Genomic DNA, 17,608 nt, shown 5'->3' with positions numbered 1-17,608 from the left:
TAACCAACCGCGTCTCATCTATGGAATAAAAGATTCCTGCATATAGTTATGCACTCGAAAACTCTCGGAGACTGAGTCAACGTATAACACGCAGCAGTGTTAATTTCTTTAGTGTTATTATTACCCAAAATAACTTTGCAATTCCTTTCCAAATTAGCCAATTTTATCACAGCTCCAGCAAGTTAATCTCGACTTCTCAGAAAGGTTAGTCTCGATATATATATACATTATTCTTTCGCCGTCGTTACCGGAGAATCTTTTACATTCCACCATATTACCATGAGCGTTTAATCATCTAAAAACACAATTCTCCCGAAACCACCTCGGTTTGATAACCAATGACCCATATCCGTTAACTTTGAGTATGCTGACGAAGCAACATGTTGTAGATGGTCTTAATGGCCAAAGGTAGATGATAAAGAAGGAGATGTTAAGAACATCCGATGGAAAATTTGGTATTAAAATCGGATTGAGCTAACCATGAAAGAGACCAAGGACAAATGCAAGGACCAAATTCTGTATTTAAAGAATTCAGATGATTCTGTTTCTAATGAAATCTTTAGTGAACACCTTGCTTCCGAATCTAAACCCTTACGGGTCAATCTTCATCATCATCCTTTGACATTAGAAATTCCAAGATATTATCATATCTTTCATTATAAATATCCTCAATATTTTTGAAGATGTTTTCACAGCTATCCTTATCTGAAATCATTTATTCCTCCGTAATATTTGCGTTACAATATAAAAGAAACTGTGTTAGTTTCTAAGTTCTAAAAACTTTCGAGTTTAAAATAGGAATGTTCTGAAGCAGTGTTGGGAACTGATGCATGAATTAGTATAATATAATGAAACTTGATCAACTTCATTATATTACAGTAATTCATGTTAAGTTCCTAATGGAATGTGATGATTCACAGTACCGTCATCATGTGCCATGTTACATGGCTCTTACATTCTATCTAATCCCCAAACGTATTAGGAACATATTGTCTTGATAGTTCGATCTTTTCCAGGATATTCTGGTAATTGGACAGATCAAAATCGTGCCAGTACCATTTCTTTCTAAGAGCATTAGCTATGTTCATACCTACGAATTTCGGATCATTACTTGAGGACGGGAAGAAGAAACGAAGAGGTGAATTTATAGTGAAATACCCGACAAAGAAATCGAAACGAATTACCGCATTAAATCAAAGAAGATCCTGATCGCCGAAGAACCAAATCTTATTACGTAAGATTTTCTTTAAATCCCTTAAATCTCGGAAGACAATAGTAACTACGTCATCGGTTAAAATGAATATATTTATTTACTCAATTCACTCTTTTGTGATAGCTTCACTCGTACGCTTCACGTAATCAAATCGTTTTATCTATATCTCTCAAAATGATAAAACTCCATTATTACCTCATAATTGTCATGAAAACATCCCTGTTGTTATCTATGACGACCTCTATCAAAATTTCGGGGACGAAATTTCTTTAACGGGGGGGTACTGTAACGACCCGGAAATTTCCGACCAAATTTAAACCTTAAGCTTTATATATTTCTGACATGATAAGCAAAAATCTGTAATTTGAGTCTAGAAAGTTTGAAATCTTTATTCGGATAATCAGTTACCCTTTGAATGTGCTCAACGATTCACGAACAATTGGTTATAAATAAATGTGTATATATTTAATTATATATAAATAAGAATATATGTGTATATATAATAAAGAGATATAATAAAATGCCAATTAATCAGTAGAATAGAATATGTAAAATTTATAATATCTGTTTTTATTTAGTATTTAATTGATGTTATTATTATTATTATAATTATTAATATTATTAATGTAATTATAATAAATATTATCAAATATATAACATATCTATGATAAAAAAAATAATAATAATAAATAAATAAATAATGAGATCGGATGGCTGTATATATCTTTGTCATTTATATTTTTTTTCCATCTTTTCTATACAACTCGTGAGTCTCTGTCAGTACCCATACACAACAAAACAAGATCTTTATTTATTGTTACAAGTTCATTCAATCAATGGATATACTTTCAACCTGCCATTCGTAAATATCCATTGACGCCACCATTGAACCCCATCCGACTATCTTCTGTATTAAAACCACAATAAAACCCAGCTAGTTATGCTATTTCACGTTTACAAATCCTTATTACAGAATATGAGAGTATCCACGATTATTACTTGGAAGAATCTCAACTCTTTTCGTGTAGGGATCCAGGCATAAGACCTATTAAGTCGCAAGCTAATTTTAACATGAAACCCTAACCTTTATTTGTCAAATGGCTGCTACTATTTGATCATCATCACCACAAAACTGAAACTCAAGTACAGCTACTACTACTTTTATTTCTGTTACAGCCTTGTTCATCAACAACGAACCCATATCACCACCCATTTAATCACCATTAAACACCCAACTTCTTATGATCAATCAATCTTTCTTTTTCTTATTATTGTCTGTCAACCAAATCGCCACACCATCGTGACACTCATCACCACCTGCGTTTATTTTCTCTTCGTTGCCATCACCGAAAGCCAAACCCAAACCCACCACCACGACAACTATTATCAACTAGTTATCTGTTACTGATATTTTCCGTTTCTTTGTAAACCGAAAACTCCACAACCGCCGTTATTCTTTCCTTCTCTAAACGAATAAAGTCTGCTACTATGTTGCTGAACCTGTTTCCCTTTTATGCTACAACAGCGAGTTAGAGATGATGAAATATGTGATCATAAATAAATATTATTATTTATACAAAGCATTGTGTATATCTGTCGGTGAGATGTCTGATTGTTTAAGATAATGGAGAATGATGTTTGATGATGATATGATGAGCTGTAAAGATAAATTGACTAACACTATGATCTTAAAACACACATCACGGCTTGAATTGGTACACTAATAGACTTTTTGGACTTCAATTGTTTAATGACGAGAGCCAGCTGCAGGCCTTTATCCTATTAACAGGCCGTATTATTTATTTGGGCCGAGCTCATCTTATTTCCTAATTGGGCCGCAGAATTTGGCCACATTCTAAGAGAAGACCGGTTATAACAATTAAATCGTGATATAATCGTGAAATTGCTAAATAGATCGACTGGTTAGGAGTGTTGAGGGTATTCAAGAGGTCGGGGGTTCGAGCCTGGGCGCGGGTTGTTTATTTTTTTTGAACAAATTCTTTTGAGGTAGTCATTTAATTACCTTATTATTTTTATTATTATCATTATCATTATTGTTATTTATTATTAAAATGATATTTATTATCTAACTAGTATTATTAATATCATTAATTTAAAAGTATCATATATTTTTATAAAATTATCATTATTATTAATATTATTAACAATAACATGTTTTTTTATTTATTTATTTATTAACATTATTATTATTATAAGGATCATTATTATCATGATTATTATTATTACAAATAAATACAACTCTTTATTCATTATTGTTACTAACAATATTTTACCAAATAAATATTATATATGTAAAGATATATTTATCAAATATAACATAAATATATTAATATCTTATTAATAAATACTAATTATTTACCTAAAGTATATAAAATAAATATAGTTAATTAATTTATTAATGAAACATATAATGTACCAAAATAACCATTAATAATAATATGTGAATTTGTTAGATTACGATTATATGTTTTAATAGTTATACAAATGATATAGGTTCGTGAATCCAAGGCCAACCTTATACTTGATCAATGATGTTATATGTATTTTTACTACAAAATACAGTATGGTGAGTATATAGTCCCTTTTTAACTCTAAATATTTTTGGGCTGAGAATACATGCGCTGTTTTTATAAATGATTTACGTTATGGACACAAGTGACTAAAATTACGTTCTACATGGGTTTGAATCAAAAATCCCCTAGCTTGGTAACTTTAACTATTGGTTTATGAACTGGTAGGCGCGAATCCTAAAGATAGATCTATCGGGTTTTACACCCCCACCCAGATGTTGTTCTAGTCACTACTAAACTAGAAGAACGGGTGTTTACTACTTCGAGGTTAACGGAACGCACTTGATTCGGTGCACATATTATATAACTCAGGGGTACACATTCTTGTTAAGGCTAGTTACCGGGTGCCCACTGCTTGGAATGCTTTTCATACACTTGCGAGTGTATTATGTTTATAAATATGAAATCTTGTGGTCCATAGTTATTACGCTGCTAGTATCAAACCTATATATCTCACCAACTTTATGTTGACTTTTTAAAGCATGTTTATTCTCAGGTACGAATTAAGTCTTCCGCTGTGCATTAGCTCATACTAAGGACCTTATTTGGAGTCGATCATCGCAATGGAACCAGATGTTGATGATTCCGTCCAGGGGGACTTGGACGGGGTATGACATGGAGCGTCTTTTTGACTACTTTTAATTGTGTCGCACGTGTTTCATACAAACTTTAAACATTGTTATGTACTTGTTATGGAAACTACTTTTGTAAACTTTGAAACATCCTTATTTATGAAATGAATGCGACATATTTTTCGGTCAAACTTTGTTATAAAGACTTACGACCATGTAATGGGACCATACGTAGATGACGCCGTCATTTGACGATTTGTCGGGGTCGCTACAAGTGGTATCAGAGCCTTGGTTGTAGGGATTTAGAGTTCATTGGTGTCGACCCCGAGTCATAGGGTACATTGGTGAGTCTAGACTACAACCGGCATATAGACTTGACATAGGAATTACTTGGCAAATTGTGCATTTATACTCTAACTCTTCTACTCATATCTACTCTTATTCTATCTAAATCTTGCGTTGTATAATTTAATTGACACGCCACCTTGACTATATGGTGTAATGTCGAATGCACATATGAATTAGGGTAATATAATTCCCGGAAATTATATTACGGTGACTCATATGAACATACCGACATTATGCCATAAAGAATTTAAGGCGAGTCAAGGATAATTTTCTCTTTATCTTTATTCCATATCGCGGTTAGTATTATTTAGAATACTAACCAACAGTATTCTTTTGTTTTGAAGGAACAATGCCTCCTCGCCGTGTACGACGCAATGAAACTCCCGAACAAGCTTTGCAACGCATGATAGCCACCGCCGTGGATGCGGCCATGGCCGGTCACTCGTCCAACAACAACAATAACAATAACAACAACAACAACAACAACAACCAAGGAGCCGGTAACTCTAGCGAAGGGTGCTCCTACAAAGCTTTCATGGGGTGCAAACCCCACACTTATGATGGAACCGGGGGACCGGTTGTGCTTACTCGTTGGTTTGAACAAACCGAGGCCGTCTTTAGCATAAGCGGTTGTCGGGATCAAGACAAGGTCAAATACTCCACCCACACTTTCTCTGGAATTGCTCTAACATGGTGGAACACCTATGTTCAATCGGTAGGTACCGATGAAGCTCATGCCCTCTCTTGGGCCGATCTAAGGGAAAAGATGATTGTTGAATATTTTCCGCGCGAAGAAACCCGAAAGCTTGAGGAAGAACTAAGAGCTTTGAAAGCGGTCGGAAACGATCTTAAGGCTTATAATCAATGCTTCGCCGAACTATCCTTGATGTGTCCTAATCTTGTTAACCCCGAATCTCAAAGGATTGAGCTCTACATGCTCGGTCTTCCAAAAAGCATCAAGCAAGGGGTGATGTCATCCAAACCCGCTACTCATCAAGCCGCTATGAACATGGCCCGTCAATTAATCGAAACGGTTGACGAAATCGTAGTGCCGGCTCCTAAGGCCGAGGACAAGTCGGGTGGCAACAAAAGGAAATGGGAAGCCACTCCATCAACCAACTACAACAACAACACCTTCACCAAAAAGCCTTTCAACAACGACGGCAAGAAGGGTTATGTCGGAAACTTACCTTTTTGCAACAAATGCCACAAGCATCATCACGGCGAATGTAACAAGCTAGTTTGTCACCGTTGCCAAGGTGTTGGTCATAGGGCCAACAATTGCACAAGCGCCGCCCCCGTTGCTCGAAAGGGGCCCAATCCTCCAAAAACGGTCACTTGTTACGAATGTGGCCAAACGGGCCATTATAAGAACGAATGCCCGAAAAAGAAAACCAACCCCAACAACCGAGGCCGAGCCTTTAACATCAACACCGAGGAAGCCCGAGATGACAATGAACTAGTCACGGGTACGTTTCTTCTCAACAACACTTATGTTACTTGCTTATTCGATTCGGGTGCCGATAAATGTTTTGTGTCTAAGACTTTGGCTCCTACTCTTTGCACTCCACCACACCCCTTAGATACTACTTATTCCATCGAAGTGGCCGACGGAAAAATCTTAAGTGCCGACACATATTACCGGGGGTGTACTTTAAACATTTTGGGTAATGAATTTGAAATTGACTTGATACCCATGGAACTAGGGAGTTTTGATGTAATAATCGGTATGAATTGGATGGTCAAAAATAAATCTCACATTCTTTGCGATCTTCACGCAATCCGAATTCCTATCGAGAATGGTGAACCATTGATTGTCTATGGCGACAAAAATTGCACCGGACTCAATCTCGTTTCGTGCCTTAAAGTTCGAAAGCTACTTCGCAAGGGTTGTTTCGCGATTCTTGCTCACGTTAAGAAAGTCGAGGCCGACGAAAAGCGCATCGAAGATGTGCCAATTGTTAGTGACTTTTCCGATGTATTTCCCGACGAATTACCGGGTCTTCCACCTCATCGACCAGTTGAATTTCAAATCGATCTTATTCCAGGAGCCGCACCCGTAGCGCGTGCACCGTATAGACTCGCTCCATCCGAATTACAAGAATTGCAAAGTCAAATCCAAGAGCTACTTGACCGTGGTTTCATTCAACCTAGCCATTCACCATGGGGCGCTCCGATTTTGTTCGTCAAGAAGAAAGACGGATCCCTACGAATGTGCATTGATTATCGTGAACTAAACAAATTGACGATTAAGAACCGATATCCCCTTCCTCGCATCGATGATCTCTTTGATCAACTACAAGGTTCTCGTGTATATTCAAAAATTGATCTCCGTTCGGGTTATCATCAACTAAGGGTTAAGGGGGAAGATATCTCCAAAACCGCTTTCCGGACTCGTTATGGTAGTTATGAATTCCTTGTCATGCCTTTCGGTCTCACTAACGCACCGGCGGTGTTCATGGATCTCATGAACTGCGTGTGCAAACCTTACCTCGAAAAATTCGTTATCGTGTTCATCGATGATATTTTGGTCTATTCTAAAAGCGAAGAGGAACACAAAGAACATCTCCGACTCGTGCTTGAACTCTTGAGAAAAGAACAACTCTATGCCAAGTTCTCCAAGTGTGAATTTTGGTTGAAGGAAGTTCAATTCCTCGGTCATGTTGTAAGTGATCAAGGCATTAAAGTCGATCCCGCGAAAATCGAAGCCATTAGTAAATGGGAGACTCCTACTCAAATTCGTCAATTCTTGGGTCTCGCCGGATACTATCGTAAATTCATCAAGGACTTTTCCTTAATCGCTCGCCCTTTAACCGCGTTAACTCACATGGACCGAAAGTTCATTTGGTCATCCGAACAAGAAACCGCTTTTCAAATCTTGAAAACTAAGCTAACCACCGCTCCTATCTTGTCACTTCCCGAAGGCAATGATGATTTTGTTGTATATTGTGATGCCTCGAAAAACGGTTATGGATGCGTATTAATGCAACGAAAGAAAGTCATTGCTTATGCCTCTCGACAACTCAAAGTCCACGAACGAAACTACACGACACATGATCTTGAACTCGGTGCCGTCATCTTTGCACTTAAGTTATGGAGACATCATCTTCTTGGTACCAAAAGTACCATCTTTACCGATCACAAAAGTCTCCAACATATCTTCGATCAAAAGCAACTAAACATGAGACAACGACGGTGGATTGAAACCTTGAACGATTACAATTGTGAACTTCGTTACCACCCCGGAAAGGCAAATGTAGTGGCCGATGCCTTAAGTCGAAAGGAAAGAACGGTACCTCTTCGCGTCCGAGCATTAAACATCACCATCCACTCCAACCTTAATAGCCAAATTCGTATAGCTCAAGAGGAGGCTCTTAAGGACAACCACATCGGACGTGAACTTTTAAACATCCTCGTCTCTCGATTCGAAGTTAAGGAGAACGGACTTCGATATTACGCCGGAAGGATTTGGGTGCCTAGATATGGCGATTTACGAAACCTCATCTTAGACGAAGCCCACAAATCACGATACTCGATTCATCCCAGCGCCAATAAGATGTACCATGACCTTAAAGAACAATATTGGTGGCCGAACATCAAAAAGGAAGTTGCTAGATACGTTGCCAAATGTTTGACTTGCGCAAAAGTCAAAGCCGAACACCAAAGACCGTCCGGGTTACTTCAACAACCCGAGATCCCGCAATGGAAGTGGGAAAGGATCACGATGGATTTTATCACCAAACTACCAAAAACGTCGGGCGGTTATGATACTATTTGGGTCATTGTCGATCGCCTCACCAAATCCGCGCACTTTCTCGCCATGAAAGAGACCGACAAAATGGAGAAACTTGCACGACTATACATTAAGGAGATTGTAGCCCGACACGGTGTACCTTTATCGATTATCTCCGACCGAGATGGTCGTTTCGTTTCTAGATTTTGGCGTACGTTACAAGAAGCGTTGGGAACGCGTTTGGACATGAGCACCGCATATCATCCCCAAACCGATGGGCAAAGTGAACGTACAATACAAACCTTAGAGGATATGTTACAAGCCTGCGTTGTTGATTTTAGAAAAGCTTGGGACAATCACTTACCTCTCGCCGAATTCTCTTACAACAATAGTTATCACGCGAGTATTAAGGCCGCACCTTTTGAAGCGTTATATGGTCGAAAATGTCGCTCTCCTCTTTGTTGGGCCGAAGTGGGTGACGTGCAAATTTCCGGGCCCGAACTCATTCACGAAACCACCTAGAAGATTCTTCAAATCCGAGATAGGCTTCGGACGGCCCGGAGTCGTCAAAAATGCTATACCGACAAAAGACGCAAAGACCTCGAATTTCAAGTCGGTGACCGCGTCATGTTAAAATTCGCACCTTGGAAAGGTGTCATCCGTTTTGGGAAACGTGGGAAACTAAATCCGCGGTATGTTGGTCCTTTCGAAATCTTAGAGCGTGTTGGAACCATTGCTTATCGTTTAAACCTTCCGCCTCAACTAAGCTCCGTCCATCCTACTTTTCATGTATCTAACTTGAAGAAGTGTCTCGCCGAGCCCGATATCGTCGTCCCTCTCGAGGAACTTACTATTAATGACAAACTCCATTTTGTGGAGGAACCGGTTGAAATTGTGGACTACGTCGAGAAGGAATTAAAACAAAGCCGGATCCCGATTGTTAAGGTCCGATGGAACGCCAAAAGAGGACCCGAGTTTACTTGGGAAAGGGAAGATCAAATGCGAAAGAAACACCCTCATCTATTTCAGGTTCCAGAAACGTCAAATTCTGAGGAAGAAAGTACGATTACTACGCCTGCTTAAATTTCGGGACGAAATTTCTTTTAAGGTGTAGGTAATGTAACATCCCGCCTTTTTCCGTCAATTTTCCATTTAACTATTTAAGTTCCGTTATATGTTTATAACACATCTCGTTAATACGCGTTTTAAATTATCATGTTTAGGTAATTTAACGCACCCGCAACCGAACTCGAGGGACTAGTTTCGCCAAAACACCAAAGTGGTGACTAGCTTTTGACTAAGTCAACCACCTCCCCACCATTATCCATTCATTTCTCTTTTTCTAAAATACTTCCATATTTTTCTCAAATTTCATTAAAAGGAAATCATCATCCAAATTCGTTCAAGAAGGATTCAATCAAAACAAATTACATATTTGAACTCCTCGTGATCTCCTCTTCGATTCCATACCGATTTCATCAATTTTGGGTAACTTTCTAAAATCACTAATTTTATGTGTTCTTGAGATTTTTGAGTTATAAAGTTGTTAATTAGTGTCTATGGCTCAAGTCTAGTATGATTATGTGATTTGTATGCTTGTTCTTGCAATTTTGATGTAACTAGTTCATTATGAAAGAACACTTGCATAATCTTGAGTTTTAGGTGTTCATATGTTGTTTGATGATGAAAGTTCATGTTTTAATTGTGTTCCTAACATCACTAGCTTCAAATTGGTATGTAGGTTGACATGGATTAGTTTCATAATCATGATTGTTGAATTTTTGATTTTGGGTTAGGGTTTGATAGAAGTAAATTGAATCTTGATGCATTAAATGCTTGATAATATTATTGGTAAGTGTTTAGTTGGATTGTATGCTTGATTACCTTCGAAACGGCATATCATTCATGTAAATTGGTTGCCCGAATCATTGAATTGCATTTATGAACTTGTATGCGGTTAATGTTAAGCATTAGATGCGGTTTTGGTTGTTGTAATAGGTAGATTGATTGATGAAATGTGTTTAGTTGTTTTCCTCGTCAAATTACCTTCCCAACGGTATAAGATACTTGTCTTGATTGTTTGCGGATCATAAATGGTGATTGTTTGAAGTTAGGTTCGTGCATAAAACTTAAAAACTGCCAGAACTCTCTGCACAGGTAATGGCGCGGCGCGCCATATACCCGCGCGGCGCGCCATTATGGTGTGTCCAACTTTGTCAATTTTCGAATAATGTTTGCTATGCTACACACCTCCGATTCACATGTAACTTGTCCTAACATGCTCATACATGATTAAAAACCTCAGAAAAATAGTTCGGGACCCGACCCGAACGTGTTGACTTTTTGTTGACTTTGACCGACCAAAGTTTGACTTTTTGTCAAACTTAACCAAATGATTATGCAACCCTCCTAACTTGTTTATATACTTGTACCTTGCATGAAACTTGACAATTTGATTTCACATGCTACATAATCGAGTCGTAACGAGCCATAGGACTAATTGAACATCTTTGACCCTTCGTGACTATCGTTATTGATACAACCTATTTGTTTAGGTCAAGACTAGCATTGTTCTTTGCACACGTTACTTGTCGAAGTACTTTTTGGTTCGTGCATACAAGGTGAGATCATAGTCCCACTTTTACTCTTTTTGAACTTACTTTTGGGATGAGAAAACATAAACGTTCTTTTAAACTACGTGAACACAAGTACAGGGAAAACAAACATTCTACATACGAGTTTGAACACAAATCCTCAATTTGATTATCATTAGTTACATCAGATGGTGTAAGCGAGAACTTATGTTATATGGCCATATGGGTTTGACAAACCCTCACTTCGGACGGTTCGCTACCGTCTACGGGTGAAATATATTTTCGGGAAACAGTGTATGTTCTAACACTATTATTACGGGGTTCAACGGACAGAATGTTAAGCTTTGATAATTGAGTGCTCGTGAATATTAACTTTTAGAATGTACTATGACTTTATCGATGTTGCAAATCTTGTGGTTCAACTTACTATTACTCACTTACTTATTTAAACCTATGATTTCACCAACGTTTTCGTTAACAGATTCTCTATGTTTTTCTCAGGTCCTTGAACTTAGGTGATACATGCTTCCGCTCATACTTTTTGATACTTGCATTGGATGTCGAGTATACTTGCACACGTGGAGTGTAACGACCCGGAAATTTCCGACCAAATTTAAACCTTAAGCTTTATATATTTCTTACATGATAAGCAAAAATCTGTAATTTGAGTCTAGAAAGTTTGAAATCTTTATTCGGATAATCAGTTACCCTTTGAATGTGCTCAACGATTCACGAACAATTGGTTATAAATAAATGTGTATATATTTAATTATATATAAATAAGAATATATGTGTATATATAATAAAGAGATATAATAAAATGCCAATTAATCAGTAGAATAGAATATGTAAAATTTATAATATCTGTTTTTATTTAGTATTTAATTGATGTTATTATTATTATTATTATAATTATTAATATTATTAATGTAATTATAATAAATATTATCAAATATATAATATATCTATGATAAAAAAATAATAATAATAATAAATAAATAAATAATGAGATCGGATGGCTGTATATATCTTTGTCATTTATATTTTTTTTTCCATCTTTTCTATACAACTCGTGAGTCTCTGTCGGTACCCATACACAACAAAACAAGATCTTTATTTATTGTTGCAAGTTCATTCAATCAATGGATATACTTTCAACCTGCCATTCGTAAATATCCATTGACGCCACCATTGAACCCCATCCGACTATCTTCTGTATTAAAACCACAATAAAACCCAGCTAGTTATGCTATTTCACGTTTACAAATCCTTATTACAGAATATGAGAGTATCCACGATTATTACTTGGAAGAATCTCAACTCTTTTCGTGTAGGGATCCAGGCATAAGACCTATTAAGTCGCAAGCTAATTTTAACATGAAACCCTAACCTTTATTTGTCAAATGGCTGCTACTATTTGATCATCATCACCACAAAACTGAAACTCAAGTACAGCTACTACTACTTTTATTTCTGTTACAGCCTTGTTCATCAACAACGAACCCATATCACCACCCATTTAATCACCATTAAACACCCAACTTCTTATGATCAATCAATCTTTCTTTTTCTTATTATTGTCTGTCAACCAAATCTCCACACCATCGTGACACTCATCACCACCTGCGTTTATTTTCTCTTCGTTGCTATCACCGAAAGCCAAACCCAAACCCACCACCACGACAACTATTATCAACTAGTTATCTGTTACTGATATTTTCCGTTTCTTTGTAAACCGAAAACTCCACAACCGCCGTTATTCTTTCCTTCTCTAAACGAATAAAGTCTGCTACTATGTTGCTGAACCTGTTTCCCTTTTCTGCTACAACAGCGAGTTAGAGATGATGAAATATGTGATCATAAATAAATATTATTATTTATACAAAGCATTGTGTATATCTGTCGGTGAGATGTCTGATTGTTTAAGATAATGGAGAATGATGTTTGATGATGATATGATGAGCTGTAAAGATAAATTGACTAGCACTATGATCTTAAAACACACATCACGGCTTGAACTGGTACACTAATAGACTTTTTGGACTTCAATTATTTAATGACGAAAGCCAGCTGCAGGCCTTTATCCTATTAACAGGCCGTATTATTTATTTGGGCCGAGCTCATCTTATTTCCTAATTGGGCCGCAGAATTTGGCCACATTCTAAGAGAAGACCGGTTATAACAATTAAATCGTGATATAATCGTGAAATTGCTAAATAGATCGACTGGTTAGGAGTGTTGAGGGTATTCAAGAGGTCGGGGGTTCGAGCCTGGGCGCGGGTTGTTTATTTTTTTTGAACAAATTCTTTTGAGGTAGTCATTTAATTACCTTATTATTTTTATTATTATCATTATCATTATTGTTATTTATTATTAAAATGATATTTATTATCTAACTAGTATTATTAATATCATTAATTTAAAAGTATCATATATTTTTATAAAATTATCATTATTATTAATATTATTAACAATAACATGTTTTTTTTATTTATTTATTTATTTATTAACATTATTATTATTATAAGGATCATTATTATCATGATTATTATTATTACAAATAAATACAACTCTTTATTCATTATTGTTACTAACAATATTTTACCAAATAAATATTATATATGTAAAGATATATTTATCAAATATAACATAAATATATTAATATCTTATTAATAAATACTAATTATTTACCTAAAGTATATAAAATAAATATAGTTAATTAATTTATTAATGAAACATATAATGTACCAAAATAACCATTAATAATAATATGTGAATTTGTTAGATTACGATTATATGTTTTAATAGTTATACAAATGATATAGGTTCGTGAATCCAAGGCCAACCTTATACTTGATCAATGATGTTATATGTATTTTTACTACAAAATACAGTATGGTGAGTATATAGTCCCTTTTTAACTCTAAATATTTTTGAGCTGAGAATACATGCGCTGTTTTTATAAATGATTTACGTTATGGACACAAGTGACTAAAATTACGTTCTACATGGGTTTGAATCAAAAATCCCCTAGCTTGGTAACTTTAACTATTGGTTTATGAACTGGTAGGCGCGAATCCTAAAGATAGATCTATCGGGTTTTACACCCCCACCCAGATGTTGTTCTAGTCACTACTAAACTAGAAGAACGGGTGTTTAGTACTTCGAGGTTAACGGAACGCACTTGATTCGGTGCACATATTATATAACTCAGGGGTACACATTCTTGTTAAGGCTAGTTACCGGGTGCCCACTGCTTGGAATGCTTTTCATACACTTGCGAGTGTATTATGTTTATAAATATGAAATCTTGTGGTCCATAGTTATTACGCTGCTAGTATCAAACCTATATATCTCACCAACTTTATGTTGACTTTTTAAAGCATGTTTATTCTCAGGTACGAATTAAGTCTTCCGCTGTGCATTAGCTCATACTAAGGACCTTATTTGGAGTCGATCATCGCAATGGAACCAGATGTTGATGATTCCGTCCAGGGGGACTTGGACGGGGTATGACAGAATGGTATCAGAGCGTTGGTCTTAGCGAACCAGGTCTTGCATTAGTGTGTCTGACTAGTAGTTATTAGGATACATTAATGAGTCAGGACTTTGACCGTGCCTACATGTCAAAAGTTTTGCTTATCATTTCTAGTCGGAAATAATCTGCTTATCATCCTTAGTGAATTGCCTGCTTATCATTCTCTAGTCTAGACACATCTTACTGCATTTAGTGCATCGATAGTGTATAGACGAAATTTATATCTTAGCGTATATGATAATTCCTATCTTGGCGTATCTGTAGATTTGCCTGATATATGCCGTAACATCCTTTGTAGCCTATGAAATCTTTAGTATTACATATAGATATTCTATATAGTTAGAATATCATCCGATATCCGGAAATCATTTCACATTGAAGATCCTTTTCATCCATCCCATTTACCCCTTGTCGATGAACCTGAAGCACTTACCGGCGAACCTATTCGAAACACCATTTTCTCGCTCATTTCTAGAATATCTCGTCACAATTACATAATATCCCATATCACAAATCTTGTTCATTCGCTCGCTTTGACCGCCAATCATCCTGGTGTACTAGCAGAAGTTAACGGACTACACGCTCGTGTGACGGCTTTGGAGAACCTGGTGCGAAGGTTACAAACACCAGCGGCAGCACCGACAGCATAACCAGTACCTCCAGTAACATCAACATCGCAATCTTCAGTACCAGCACCGTCAATATCATCACCATCATCAACGTCAATGATATCCTTATCCCCCTCAAACCACAACCACATCGTAAATCTCAACGTCACAAATTACACCTCGAGTATAATCACCGTTCTACGTATCGCTCTATCCACTTTATTTTCGTTCTACATATCGTTCTACATCGATTAATTTCGTTTTACGTATTGTTCTACCTCATTTACCTTCGTTCGACATGGCAATTATGTAATCTCTAATGTTTTAGAGATCATGTAATCAAGTGCCAACAATAAATCAAATGAGTATAATATTCTATTGACTCATTAAATTCATAATTACATCCGAAGAAAATATATATGCAAATATATTTTCATAAAGATTGTAATTAAAACTTCTATCGTACAAACTGTTAATGATGAGAATATTTTAACGGGTGGGTAGTACCCGAGGAATATTTAGAATTCACATTAATAAGTTACACTGTACATTCTTCGAATCTGATTCGACGATCATATACTATCCTACTTACAACTATCGATATACGTATCCGTTCATCACAGAATAACCATTTCCATTCAAATTTCATATTTGGATTTTTACCTATCCGAATCCAACAAGTGGCATAACGAAGAAAACATTGGACAAAATAAAATTTGTTAGAAACAAACGGATTAACTAATTGAAATTTGGTTAGGATTCCACGCTAACTGTTCTGGCTAACTGTTCCCAGCTAACTGATAAACATTTAATTTATCGCAATTTACATTCTCGCAAATTTACTTATCGTCATTTAATTTCTGTTATTTACTTTTACGCACTATAAATAACGGGACACGTATGCAAGGTTTCGACTTATCATATCGACCCATCTATATATATATTTTGGAACAACCGTAGACACTCTATATGTGAAGGTGGGAGTTGGCTATACAGGGTTGGAGTTGATTCCAAAATATATATATACTTTGAGTTGTGATCGACACCGAGACCGGTACACGGGTCACGATACGTATTAAGTAATTCGAATATTATATATATCTAATTTATATATGAATCTATTGAACTATTGGACTGCCAACTTTGGACATTTAAAATGAATTAAAATATTGATTATAACATATGAAACTAAACAATTCTTCAAGTTTGCCACTTGAATTCATCTTAAACCTCATTTGTACCTCGACAATTTCAATCCGCATTCAAACCTTTCATGATTCTTGGAAATATCTCAATCGAGAATTTTAACCAACCGCGTCTCATCTATGGAATAAAAGATTCCTGCATATAGTTATGCACTCGAAAACTCTCGGAGACTGAGTCAACGTATAACACGCAGCAGTGTTAATTTCTTTAGTGTTATTATTACCCAAAATAACTTTGCAATTCCTTTCCAAATTAGCCAATTTTATCACAGCTCCAGCAAGTTAATCTCGACTTCTCAGAAAGGTTAGTCTCGATATATATATACATTATTCTTTCGCCGTCGTTACCGGAGAATCTTTTACATTCCACCGTATTACCATGAGCGTTTAATCATCTAAAAACACAATTCTCCCGAAACCACCTCGGTTTGATAACCAATGACCCATATCCGTTAACTTTGAGTATGCTGACGAAGCAACATGTTGTAGATGGTCTTAATGGCCAAAGGTAGATGATAAAGAAGGAGATGTTAAGAACACCCGATGGAAAATTTGGTATTAAAATCGGATTGAGCTAACCATGAAAGAGACCAAGGACAAATGCAAGGACCAAATTCTGTATTTAAAGAATTCAGATGATTCTGTTTCTAATGAAATCTTTAGTGAACACCTTGCTTCCGAATCTAAACCCTTACGGGTCAATCTTCATCATCATCCTTTGACATTAGAAATTCCAAGATATTATCATATCTTTCATTATAAATATCCTCAATATTTTTGAAGATGTTTTCACAGCTATCCTTATCTGAAATCATTTATTCCTCCGTAATATTTGCGTTACAATATAAAAGAAACTGTGTTAGTTTCTAAGTTCTAAAAACTTTCGAGTTTAAAATAGGAATGTTCTGAAGCAGTGTTGGGAACTGATGCATGAATTAGTATAATATAATGAAACTTGATCAACTTCATTATATTACAGTAATTCATGTTAAGTTCCTAATGGAATGTGATGATTCACAGTACCGTCATCATGTGCCATGTTACATGGCTCTTACATTCTATCTAATCCCCAAACGTATTAGGAACATATTGTCTTGATAGTTCGATCTTTTCCAGGATATTCTGGTAATTGGACAGATCAAAATCGTGCCAGTACCATTTCTTTCTAAGAGCATTAGCTATGTTCATACCTACGAATTTCGGATC

Source organism: Rutidosis leptorrhynchoides, chromosome 1 (assembly GCF_046630445.1).
Source record: "Rutidosis leptorrhynchoides isolate AG116_Rl617_1_P2 chromosome 1, CSIRO_AGI_Rlap_v1, whole genome shotgun sequence".
In the NCBI taxonomy this organism is placed as follows: Eukaryota; Viridiplantae; Streptophyta; class Magnoliopsida; order Asterales; family Asteraceae; genus Rutidosis; species Rutidosis leptorrhynchoides.
Note: the sequence above shows the minus strand (reverse complement) of the source record.